We start from the raw sequence: 13,639 nt of genomic DNA, 5'->3' as shown, positions 1-13,639 counted from the left end.
TCCATGAAGGCAAGGCTCGCAAATTGCATATGACTCATAGTCGAATGGATTTAGGTATTTATCCTTTAGTAACTTTTGAATCTCTCTCACGGATACAACATAGGCTACAATGCCACAAGTATGTATTGTTCATCTTATCTCATTTCCTCTTAGACTCACTTACATTCATGATATATGGAGTAGTGTCTAGCATAAATAAACCATTATGTAGTGTTCCTCTGGTGATGATCTTATCATATAATATTATTGAACATTCATTGTTCTCAAAAACTAATTTATATCCACTAATTATCAAATATGAAATGAAAATAATATTTTTGATAATAGAAAGAACAAAATAGCAAGCATCTAATCCAATAATAGCTCCACCAAGCAGATATAGGGTAACCTCACTAACAGCCACTACAGTAACTTTTGCTTCATTACCTATATTGAAGTCCATCTTGTCTCTCACCAATCTCCTAGGTCCTGCTAGAACCTACAATAAATTGTAGATGTGAAGCATTGCTAGTATCCAATACCCTTATGTTATCATAATATTCTGACAAATGGAGACTAATCATGAATGTATTTAAAGCTTTCCAAGCTTTTGTTTTGCCCTCTTTGTAAGGTACTCTTTGGAGTTCTTCTTCCAGTACCCATCTTTGCAATAGTGGAAGCACTGGCCTTTATCCTTTGTTGGGTCTTTCTTAGCAATTTTTGCTTTACCCGATCTGCCCTTGCCCTTCTCAGGGGACTTTTCTAGTCTCACCAGCATAGAGAACTGACTTCTCTTTTTTGATGGTGCTCTCTACGTCTCTCAACCTATTAAGGAGCTCAGGGAGAGTCACCTTAAGCTTGTTTATATTAAAATTCATTATAAATTAAGAAAAAAAATCTGGTAGGGATTGAAGTACAAGGTTTACACATAGATTATCCTCTAGGGCCATGCCTAGACCTATGAGTTTCTTTATCTACTCAATCATCTTTAGAAAATGGTTCTGGACCAGTGTCCCCTCAGTCATCCTAGCACGGAAGAGACTCTTGGATATCTCATATCGCTGAGTTCTTCCATGTTTCTCAAACAATTTGTAGAGATGCATGAGAATGGATCTGACATCCATCTTTTTATGTTGTCTCTACAACTTAGGAGTCACAGAGCCCAACATGTAACACCGAGCAAGAGTGGAATCATCTATGTGTAGGGTGTTAGGATCAAGTAGACACAAAGAGAGGGGGGGGGGGGGGGGGGGGAGGGAGGTGGGGGAAGGGGGGTGGGAGGCGCTGGGGTGAAGGGGGGAGTAGTGCTTACGATAAAATCACATTGATTTAAAAATCTTCTTCGATAAAAATCGATATAAGAAAGATGTTAACTTGAAAGCATATGAAAGTGTTGTGAGATTAAGAAATCAGTTTGCAATATAAAGAAAAAGTATGAAGGAAATGCAAACCAAGTTTTATAGTGGTTCGGTCGTCGTGACCTACGTCCACTCCCGATTTCTCTTCTGTTAAGGCCACTAGCATCCACTAACGGTCTTCTTTCAATGGGAGAAGACTAATTACCCTTTTACACTCTTTTCTCTTTTTACAGATTCAGGAGAGAACCTTTACACTTCTCTCTTTTACATTTAGACCTCACTTCGTATAATAAAAATATAAAAGGGGGGGAGTGAATTAGTTGTTAGGATCGGAGCGGCACTAAGAGGGGGGGGGGGTGAATTAGTGCAGCGGTAAAGTACGATAAACTTTTGACGATTTAAACACTTTCGGAAACTTCGTACGATAAAAGTAGCATTTCGTTTGAAACCGTTTCGATTGCGTTTTAACTTGAAGGCAGTAAGCTATTGAAGGGGTTTGCAGTAAGGTAATAGCAGGAAGTAAATGCAAACCAGAGAAGATGATAGTCTATAGTGGTTCGGTCAATCGTGACCTACATCCACTCCTCCGATTCCTCTTCCGTCGAGGCCACCAGCATCCACTAACGATCTTCCTTTACTAGGCGAAGATCAACCTCCTTCTTACACCCCTCTTACAACCTCTTACAAGTGGTTCACCCTTTTACAAAGATTTCAATGAATAGAAAGGAGGTGAACACTCAAGCTATTGAAAATAAGACTTTTCCTAAAGCGTTTCTCAACTTCTAGCTTCTCAAAAGGTTGTTGTCTCGGCTGAGAATAGAGGGGTATTTATAGGCCTCAAGAGGATTCAAATTTGGGCTCCAAAATTTGAATTCTCTTTGGTTTCCGATGTTGGCGGTGCCACCGCCTGTCAATGGCGGTGCCACCGCCTATCAGTGTTTGACACTGACAGTGGACTGGCGGTGCCACCGCCCAGCTCTCGGGTGCTGGGCGGTGCAACCGCTCAGTTTGGCGGTGCCATCGCCAGACTCTCCGGTTCATTGGTTGGGCTTTAAATTTAGCCTAAACCAAGTCTAATTTTGGACCCAGTTGGCCCCTACTTGGGTTATAGGATTAACACCTAATCCTAACCTTAATTAATGTGCTAACTACGAATTTAAAGACATTTCCTAAGCTATTACAAAGTCCACAAGTCAAGACTTCTTCCGGCGAGCTTCCGACGAACTTCCGGCGGTCTTCCGATAAACTCTCGGAAACCATTCTACGGACTCCCGACAAGCTCCTTGACTTCACGATTTGATCTTGGCGAGTTCCAACGAGCTTCTTCGGCAAGCTCCAATCTTTCTCGGTGAGCTCCGCGAACTTCCAACGAACCTTCCGGCGAGCTTCTGAAAAACCCTTCGGCAAGCTCCCTACTCATTCTTGGCTAGTTTCGGCAGCATTCCCGACGAACCTTCGGACTTCCGTCGAACTCTTGAACTCGCAACAAATCCTTCGCGCTTGACTCCGGCACTTGTTTCGCTTTATGTCTTCATCGTTATTGTAGTTAATCCTGCACACACAAACCAAAACTCTACTCCGATCTAGACAATTATTACAAAGCGAATTGACATTCTGTTGCCCGGCACGTCATTGGTTGGCGCTTCGTCCGATTCTTCGGTGCATCGTCCTCTCTTGCGGCTTATTGCCCAATCAACGGTTGACCTCCGCAACCCCGATATCCTTGGCGCAATTCCGCTCTTGGCCCGATGCCCGACGTCCGAAGCCTTCTGCCATCCAATATCCTGACGTGATCTCCTCCTGCGCAACGTCAATTCCTCCTGCGTTAACTGTCTAATCCTGATCGAGTAGACCTGCATCACTCAAAATGCAGTTTAATTTATAAACACATATCAAGTGGTTTCATCATCAAAATACGAGATTCAACAATCTCCCCCTTTTTTATGATGACAACCACTTGATGACGAAGTTAACCTTAACTCCCAGAGTTTAAACAAACACCCCCTATCAATATGCCATATTGATAGAACCTTGAATTCAAACCGAATTCAAGTCATTGCAATATTCATCATGAATACTTGCAACACATCATCATGAACATATGCATAAAACTTATGCATCACATGTCATGTCATCAACATACTTCTCCCCCTTTGTCATCAACAAAAAGGAGAAGTACCACAATCAAGTGTTTGTTATATGGGTTCAACTTATTGCATGAAAAACATAATATTAAATTTTTATCATCATGCAATCTAGCAATTTTACAACATTTTAGAGCTTGCAAGCTAGCAATTTAGAGATGTTCAAGAAAGCAACTCTTGCTTCTTGAAATATTCAAGTTTTATAAGCTAGCAAATTATTCTTCCTTTGAAATATGCAGGCTAGTAAACTAACTCCCCCTTTATCATTATCTAAAAGAAGGGAGAACTCAATAGCTAAAAATTTCAACCATTCAATAAGCCAAATATGCAAAGAATTCATGAAATATATCAATAAGGATCAATTCGGGAATACCAAAGATATGATTCATGGTTCATTAAAATTCTTTTTAACAAGTTCACGATCAAGATTCATATAATTCATTATAAAGCAAATTGATGTACAATCATCACACAAGACATACAAGGCAAAGAAATCTTGTTATTTCTATATTATGAAATATATGATATCAGGGCTCATGATTCATTTGAAAAGATATAGCACAAAGAGCAACTTGAAACATTCTTATCAATATCACATTTTACAAGAAATTTCAAGTATCAAATATCAAGTAATCATCATGTTTCTTCAGAATTCTTAAGTCAAGAAGTCAAGGGAAATTTCATGATTCGGTTAAATCAAAATTTCATTCAAGTTAATTAAAAAAAAATTATAATCAAATTATTGTTAGGATCGGAGCAGCACTAAGAGGGGGGGGTGAATTAGTGCAGCGGATTAAAACTTCAGTTTTAGAAAAAATCTTTCGTACGATAAGAACGAAACTTGAAAGGCTTAACTTGAAAGCGTATTCTTGAAGTTGCGCAGCAAAGGTAATAAGGAACTAAAGCATGTAAGAAGGTTTGCAGTAATGTAAATAGCAATAATGAAATGCAAACCAGAGATTACGCCGATTTTAGAGTGGTTCGGTCAAATGACCTACATCCACTTGCGACGCCCCTCTTCGACGAGGCTCCCACCTTCCACTAGCAAATCTCTTGAAATGGAAGGGTAAATACCCCTCTTACAACCTTTTACAAGCAGTTCAACCTCTTACAAATTTTCAATAAGAAAGAATGAGGAGAACTCTCTAGCAAATTGAAAACAAGACTTGCTAAGACTTTCTAAGACTTTTCTCTCAATCAAATGCTTTTCAAAAGTTGTAATCTCAGCTGAGATTTGAGGGGTATTTTTAGGCCTCAAGAGGATTCAAATTTTGGGCTCCAAAATTTGAATTCTCTTTGGGTTCCCGATGCTGGCGGTGCCACCGCCTAGCCAAGCGGTGTCACCGCCCAGCGTTCGGGTGCTGGGAGGTGCAACCGCCCAGCCCGGGAGGTGTCACCGCCCAGCCAGGTGGTGCCACCGCTTGGCTCTCCGATTTCACTGGTTTGGCTTAATTTTAGCCCAAACCATATCTAACTTTGGGCCCAGTTGGCCCCTAACCAGGATATAGGATTATCTCTTAATCCTAATCCTAATTACAAGTGAACTACATAACAAAAATACATCCTAAGCAAGCTTTCAACCGCGAACGTCGAGACTTGTTTCGGCGAGCTTTCCGACGAACTTCTTCCGACGGACTCCCATCAAGCTCCCGATCTTGTGATGACTTTAACGAGTAGCCGAGCCTTCTCGGTGATCTCCGTGAACCTCCGATGATCTCTTCAGCGAACTTTCGAAATTTCCGATAGGTTCCCGATTTCTTCTCGGTTGGTTCCGGCAACATCTCCGACGATTCTTCGGACTCTTAAACGTCCATCGATCTTGACTCCGGTATTCTTGCTTTGTGTTTTCTGGTTATCGTAGTTAATCCTACACACTTAACTCAATAATATGGATTAGATCAATTAACCCATCAATTGATTTCATCATCAAAATCCGAGATTCAACAATCTCCCCCTTTTTGATGATGACAATCAATTGATGACGGAGTTAAACATAACTCCCCCTATCTATATGCCATATTATGAGAAGATGAAAACACTTGAATTCCATCCATAGAATTCAAGCATAAACCGATAAGTTCTAACCGTAGAACTTATCGTCATTCTCATTAAGCAATAGTAAATACAAAACTTCGATGAAAATCATGATAAGAGACAATTTTGACTATGATAGAAGATAAAGATTTTCAACATGAATTTCATGATGTAAATGTAAGGCATGCCTTCAATATGATCAATCAATCTTGCGATATTTTCAAGGATTTTGCAAGGCATATAAGACATTCATATCACACAAGTTTTTGTAATTCATATAAGTCATGCTATTGTTTTGGTGTAAGTCATCACTTAGTCATCACTTCTCCCCCTTTGTCATCAACAAAAAGAGACAAGCCAGCTTAATTGATGATTATAGAAAAAAGGTTTAGCATTTAATAGGAACCAAAGTTCATCATTCAAATTTGCCAGAAATAGTTTATCCAAAAGACATCATCATTTATGCAGATCAAAACAGTAGTTATCTAAAAGGAAGGATCAGTTATCGTTCAATCGATGACAAACTTTGAACTTGTTGTTAAAAGCAAATAGAACAGAATAAAAAGATACATCAATTTAATCCTTAGGAGGTAATCCACAGTGCTGATACAGGATATCTATTTTTTCATTCATTTGTCGTAGTGTCTTCAAAATTTCAACTTGTTGATTCTGAATTTGTACTTGCTGAGATTTGATCTGAGACAGTTCCACCATAATGAGATCTTCAGAGGAGGAAACAGGAGCTGAAGGTGCTGCGCCAAAGGGACTAGGAGGAGGAGATTCATTTCCCATAAGAATTGGTGTTTCGGGGTGTTCTATTGGTTGAGGAATTGGATCCGTCCTTCTAGGCTGCCTAACCCATATGCCATTGCTAAAAGTGCACCTAAGTCTTTTCAGTAGGTTTTTATTTATTATGTTATATCGATCATTTTGAATAGATTCTTCATCGGGTGGAATGCAAATGTTATAGGCATGAAGAAATCTAGTGATTAACCTCCCATATGGTAATATAGTATCTTTAGCCATAATATCCTGCATGTGTTGGCGAATTAAGTACCCAAAACAATTATGCTGACTGGTCATAATCCAATACATGGTTCCTATCTCTATTTGACTTATTTCGTCAAGATGAAATTGTTTGGGGAATATGATGCTTGTGATAATGTGATGAAGAATTTTAGAGTTGAAAGACAGTAAGTGTTCACAGCTCTTGGGTAGGAAGTCAAGGTTTGGATTTGCAAAAATTGTTTCTACGGCTTCGGTATAGGTTGCTCCTATTGTGTTGACATCTCATTTACCTTTAAAATAGCATCCCCTATCTTTTTCAGTTATACCAATTAGTTCACAAATAGTGCTGTCAAATATTCTAATGGGTGTTCCTAGAAGGTAAGTGCTTATGCTATCGTTGTCCTCATATAGGTTGGCATAGAACAATCTAACTAATCGCGGATAGATTAGTTCATCTATTTGTAGTAGAGGTAGAGCTTCTAGGTGTGCAAACCACCTAATGGGTTCTAAGTCCTCTAGTTCATCCAAATCAACGTATTTTCCCTTATGGATACATCGTGTTTCAAATTTTGGAAAGCTAAGGGCTACCTCTTTTGATCTAAAAAGATCATGGTCAAATGAATCTCCTTCAATCCTTTTTCCTTTTGATCTCTTAGGAGCCATTATCTAGTGTTGGGTCCAGTCCATATGTGGGCTTGGACAATTGGGCCTATTGAGCCCAAATCAACAAATCAAAGAAATTAAAAAGAGGAGAGAGAAGGTGAGGAAAGTAGAGCTGATTGCAGCGTGCGTGCGGTGGCGTGCAGTGAAAAAAGAGGAGAGAGAAATAGAGAGAGAAAGTAAGGTTTCTGAGTTTTACGATCGGTGGCCAAACGTTATCAGTTTCGGCCCAAATTTTATGTGGACAATCCTTGCAGCAAACTCTACAATTCTAACGGTGTTGATCTGCAGTTTACCCTCTCTAAGATACTTTCCTGCGATATCCACTCTATGAGATCTAGAATTCTCTTTTGAGGAGATCCATCCTATGATGAAGATATGCTATCCTTGAGCCAAGATCTATGATCTTGATGTTATTCTGATCCTCTAGTTATTCTAGAGAAGACCTACTATAAACCTGTTATCATTATTATTGATATTGGAAGTTTGAGGTGGACTACGGTCCCGTGGTTTTTCCCACATTGGGTTTTCCACGTTAAAAAGATTTGGTCTCACTGTGTGATTGATTTATTGCTCTGTTGTTTATGTTGTGCTGATTGATTTAGCATTTTGATATCAAGTTGGTATTTTGATGAGGAACCTATTTTGATACACAAAGAGGGAAAATAATTATTCCGCATTAACAGGTTTCTTCCCAACAAGTTGTTAGGATCGAGAGCACTAAGAGGGGGGGGTGAATTAGTGCAGCGGATATTTTTCAGCGATTAAAACCAAAAGCTGCGTTCGTTCGATAAAGACTATTTTGATGCAAAAGCCGATTCTAAGATTACTTATGATTAAGTGCAGTTTACGTTTAAACACAGTTAGCGTCTAAACGTAGTTTGCGTCTAAATGCAGATTGCGTCTAAACTTAGATTGCGTCTAAGCACAGTTTGCGTCTTAGCGCAGTTTGCGTCTTAGCGCAGATTGCGTCTAAACGCAGATTGCGTCTAACCGCAGATTGCGTCTAAACATAGTTTGCGTCTAGGAGCAGTTTAAGCAGAAGTATAAAGACAATGTGCTGCTGTTGTACAGCTCAAAAAGTAATATGCAAAAAACAAATTTACGTCTAAACGCAGATTTACGTCTAGACGTAGATTTACGTCTAAACGCAGATTTACGTCTTAAACGCAGATTTGCGTCTGAACTTTGAAACTCGTTTGTATACTCGCAGAAGGCAGTATGCAGTTGAAATCAAGACGTAAACGTGAACTGAGATCTGATGATTGTGCGAGGAAAGCCGATTTACGTCTAAATGCAGTTTTACGTCTAAATGTTGAAACTCGTTCGTAAAATTACAGAGGACAGTTTGCAGTTATCACTAGGATCAAAATGTAAGTGTAAACTGCAAAGAAACTCGTTCGTAAAAGCACGGAAGACAGTTCTGCAGAATCAAACGTAAACGTAAACTGTAATGTACGAAAATACGAATTTACGTCTGAATGCAGATTCGGAAGAACAGCACTTAGAACTTGTTCGTGAAAGCGCAGAGAGCAGTAGTAATGAAGGAGGTTTGCAGTAATGATAAAGTGCTAAAAAATAAACGCAAACCAGAGATTTAGAGTGGTTCGGTCAGCCTTGACCTACTCCACTTTTGGCTTCCTCCACCGATGAGGTCGCCGACGTCAACTAGGGGCCTTCCTTCAATAGGCGAAGGCCAAACTTCCCTTTTACAGTTTCTCTCCTTTTGACAGGCTCAGGAGACAACCTTTACAGACCTTTCTCTCCTCACTTTACAACTGAAAACTTGAAGAACAGAAGGAGGAGACTTAAAGGCTTTACAACACTTTTGAGCTCTTAGAATCACAGAAAAGATCAAGATTTCGGTGTAGGTCTGTATCTTTTCAGTGCTGAATGGGTGGGGAATTTATAGGCCACAACCCAATTCAAATTTGGAGCTCAAAACAATCAAATCCCGGAATTCTGGGATCAGGCGGTTGCACCTCTTGACTGGAGAGGTTGCACCGCCTGGCAGAGCTCGAAGACCGAGCTCAGGCGGTGCCACCTCTCTGCCAGGGAAGTTGCACCGCCCAGTCTTGCTCGAAGACTGAGCTCAGGCGGTGCCACCTCTCTGCCAGGGAGGTTGCATCGCCCAGTCTTGCTCGAAGACTGAGCTCAGGCGGTGCCACCTCTCTGCCAGGGAGGTTGCACCGCCCAGTCTTGCTTGAAGACTGAGCTCAGGCGGTGCCACCTCCCGGCTGGGGAGGTTGCACCGCCCAGTCTCGCTGGAAGGCCTAGCCCAGGCGGTGCCACCTCCTGGCCTGGGCGGTTGCACCTCCTGGTGCAATCAGGGTCCGAATGGTTCATTCCATTCGGCCCAATTTCAGTCTTTCAGGGGCCCAATTGCCCCAAGATTAAGCCAATGGGATCACCTCCCATTTTCCAACTTAATCAACGTGCTAACTATGATTAAATCTAAGACAACTTCTGCAGCTTTGCTTCCGTGCGTCAATCGCTCCTTCCGGCGAGTTTCCGGCGAACTTCCGTCGATCATCCGATGAACCCTCGGTGATGCTCCTGCGGACTTCCGGCAAACTCCTGGACTTTGCGACGATCCATTTGGCAAGTTCCGACGAGCTTCGCTTGGCAAGCTTCTGGACTTCTCGGATCTGTTCTCGCAGAACCTCCGACGACCGTCCGAACTTCCGTCGAACTCTCGAACTCCCAACGTGATCATGAACTTGACTCCGGCGCAACTCCTGCTGCTTGTCTATCTTTCATCGTAGTTAATCCTGCACACTTATCTCAACACATAGATTAGACAACAAATGACAATTGACTTCATCATCAAAATTCGAGATTCAACAATCTCCCCCTTTTTGATGATGACAATCAATTGATAATGGAGTTATCCTTAACTCCCCCTGTCTATATGCCATAGTTGAGATAAGTCAACCTTGAATTCAAGACCTAAGTATTCAAGTGACGTATTGATAAGTTAGATCAGTTAAACTTATCAATACTCCCATCATGATACTCATCATGATGTATCTCTTCAAAGATGATGTCAGGGCTTGACATACATCATCAAGTTTGTATGATTGTGTTTGTAACTATTCATCATGTAGTTTGAACATTATCATATAAAGCTGTGAAACTTATTACATGATGCACACATTTGAAATATTCTAGCAAGTTTTGCATTTGCTTCACATGATAAGATATCAACTCAGGGCATAATGCAAACTTTAGCACATGTTCATATTTCTCTTGATGATGCAAGGATGGCATAATCATAGCAGTGTTTATAGCATCATTCATAGTATTTCTAATCATGGCAGTGTTTATCAATTCATATATATCTCCCCCTTTGTCATCAACAAAAAGCATAGTAACTATGATACCAGAAAATAATAATAGCAAGCTTATAGAGGAATTTTACATAGATTGCTTTAAATACTTCTTCCCCTTTGTGTTATAATCCATTGTAAAGATTTTGCAGGATGGAATACATACACATGAATCACTTCATCAAATCTATTTCAGAAACTCAATTTTCATGAAGGTGTACGAGAAAATCTGTTCCATAAATAAGATGCATTCGGACAAGATTTTGTTGCAGATTTTCACATATAATCAAGTGATAATATAGTCCGAAAAAAAAATGATTTTAACAAATTTATCTGTTCGGACACATCAACATTCCTAGTTCTCTTCGAATGAAATCAAAACACAAGATTTTCAAAAACTTTTAGTTTCAAAGCACAACATTCTTAATTTGGACACATCACATACCAAACAGTAATGATACCACAAAAATCTGAGATAACTTTTACCACAATAGATGTTTACAGCCAGTACATCAGAAGTGAGTATCATAAGAAGTTTACAACAACAACAGGTGTTCAATAAGTTCATTGATGCAGTGGAAAATTAAAGTGCCTAAACAAGGAGTCAAATTGACTATGAATTTGCTGCAGCTCAGATAGGATTTGATCTTGTCTTTGTTCAATCCGTTCTTGTCTCTGTTCGAATCGATCCATACGAATCCCAATTTCTTCGATGGATGTATGAGTTTGCTCAACTGGATGTGTTTCCTCAAAGGGAAGGGTCGGAGGAGATTGAGTACCCCTAAATACTGGTGTTTCCGGTTCTGGTTCAGATTGAGGGTGATCAGTCCTTCTAGGGAGTCTAACCCAGTTACCGTTTCTATAGTAACATCTTAGTCGGTGAAGTAGATTTTTGTTTATTATGCTGAATCGATCTACTTTCATTACTTCTTCTTCTGGTGATATTAGAATGTCGTAAGCTTTTATTATTCTTGTGATTATACCACCATATGGGAGCATCATATCTTTCTTAGATAATTCTAACATATTTTGTTGAATAAGATAGCCAAGACAGATGTCATGTCCCTTCATGATTGAGTACATAGTTCCTAATTCTAGTTGACTTATTTCATCATGATGGTATTGTTTAGGAAGAATTATACTAGTCATGATATAATGAAGTATCTTAGTGTTCAAGGGCAATAGATGTTCACAACTTTTGGGAACCAATGCTATGTTAGGATTGGCAAAGATTGTTCCTAAGGCTTCAACATAGGATGTTCCAATACTTTCATCATCCCATGATCCTCTAAAGTAGAGTCCTATGCTTTTTATGGGAATGCCTATCATATCACAAATGAACCTATCAGTGATTGAGATGTGTTGTCCCAAAAGATAGGTGGACATCCTTCCTTCATCATCTATTTGTATGTTATTGTAAAATAATCTAACAAGCCTAGGATAGATGGGTTCGTTAATCTGCAAGATTGGAAGTAGACCTAGGTTTGCAAACCATTGGATGGTCTCTAAGTCTCTTAGTTCATTTAGATCTACGTATTTTCCCTTACTGATAGATCTAAGTTCGAAAGAGGGAAATTTTTCAGCATGGTATTTTGAATCGAAAAGAGTGAAATCAAACTCTTCTACTAATCTCCTCTTTCCCTTGTCCCTTGAGGATCTTCTAGATCCCATAACTACTGCTGTTTAGAGGGATGATGATGAGCTAGAGTAAATGAAGAACAAAACAGAATTTAAGAGCTTCTTAGATAGTACCTTTGTGAGATCTTCAAGAAAAGGAAGGATTCTTGATGTTTTGCTCCGAAATGGGAGGTATTTGGAAGGCTTAGAGGAGTGAAATGGGAATGGAGGAGACTTGGAAGAGTAGAGGAGGAAATGGGAGTGAGTTGGGGTCGGTTCCATAGCCGGCCCTAGTGTGGGTTTAAAATGGCAGAGTTGCGGGCGGTTGTACCTCTGGCTGGAGCGGTGCAACCTCTGGCAACCCGTGATAGCTGGAGGTGCAACCGCCAGCTGGAGAGGTGCCACCGCCTGCAGCCAGTGAGCACCTAATATGATTTGATCAGGGAGCCTTTGCCTTGAGGAGAGTTTCAGAGCAAATAATGTTTGTTACATGATTTCGTATGAGTTTTTATTTAAGGAAGAAGCTCTTGTACGATCAAGATAGATCTTTTAACGTGCATACGTATGTTGATAGTTTGTTTGGTATCCCTTTTAAGATCATGACATATTTAGTTTCATGATACAAGAATTAATTGGTAGATGATAGTGTTAATGGGTTTTGAAGATCAAGGGGGTATGTGAATTTGGATATCATATGTTTCTAATAAGGTTGTATCCAAATCGTATTTGTGATTTCATAACTTCCATTTGTTACTTAAGCGTTGCGAGTTCCTTTTTGATTTTTGATTTCTGACCATCGAGAGTCAAGGAGCAGAATATTATTTCTTGCTCCGGCCTAAAATTTTAATGTTTTTATAGGAAGGGATGATCTTTAGGAATCCATTTGCTTTTGGGTGCCTCATAAATAGATCTACATTTCTTATCATGTTGCATAGAATTTGTCATGGTTCCTTTAGGAACCCAGATTAGTTTGTTTGGATTTATTTTCTTGAATGGACAACAATGTGTCTTGTGTCCAGATTTGCAACAAAAGTTGCACTTGGTTTGGTGTTGAACATGTAAGATGGAGCCTTTTATGAAGGTGGTTGGATTTTGGTGAGGACTTCTCACAAATCCAATTCCGCTCCTTTTTGGAATGTGACCCTTGTTTGCAAGGATCATGTTTAATGACTTGCTACCAACCTCGAATTTCTTCAAGGTATCCTTGAGTAGCAGGTTTTCTTTTTGCAAAGTTTCTAAATCATGACATTTGATACATGAATTTAGACTATCATGATGTTCGACTTTCAACTTATCAAACTCACAAGTAAGACTATCATGCATCATTTTCAGCAATTTATATTTTCTACTTATACTCTTGCATTCGTCAAATAAGTCATTGAAAGCATTTAATAATTCATCGAAAGATAAATCAGCATCTATTGAATTTGTTACCTCATCTTCGATGGCCATTAAGGCGTAATGAGCAACTTGCTCGGTGTTGGACTCCTCTTCCTCAGATGCGCTCGAA

Source organism: Musa acuminata, chromosome BXJ1-10 (assembly GCF_036884655.1).
Source record: "Musa acuminata AAA Group cultivar baxijiao chromosome BXJ1-10, Cavendish_Baxijiao_AAA, whole genome shotgun sequence".
Lineage (NCBI taxonomy): Eukaryota > Viridiplantae > Streptophyta > Magnoliopsida > Zingiberales > Musaceae > Musa > Musa acuminata.
Note: the sequence above shows the minus strand (reverse complement) of the source record.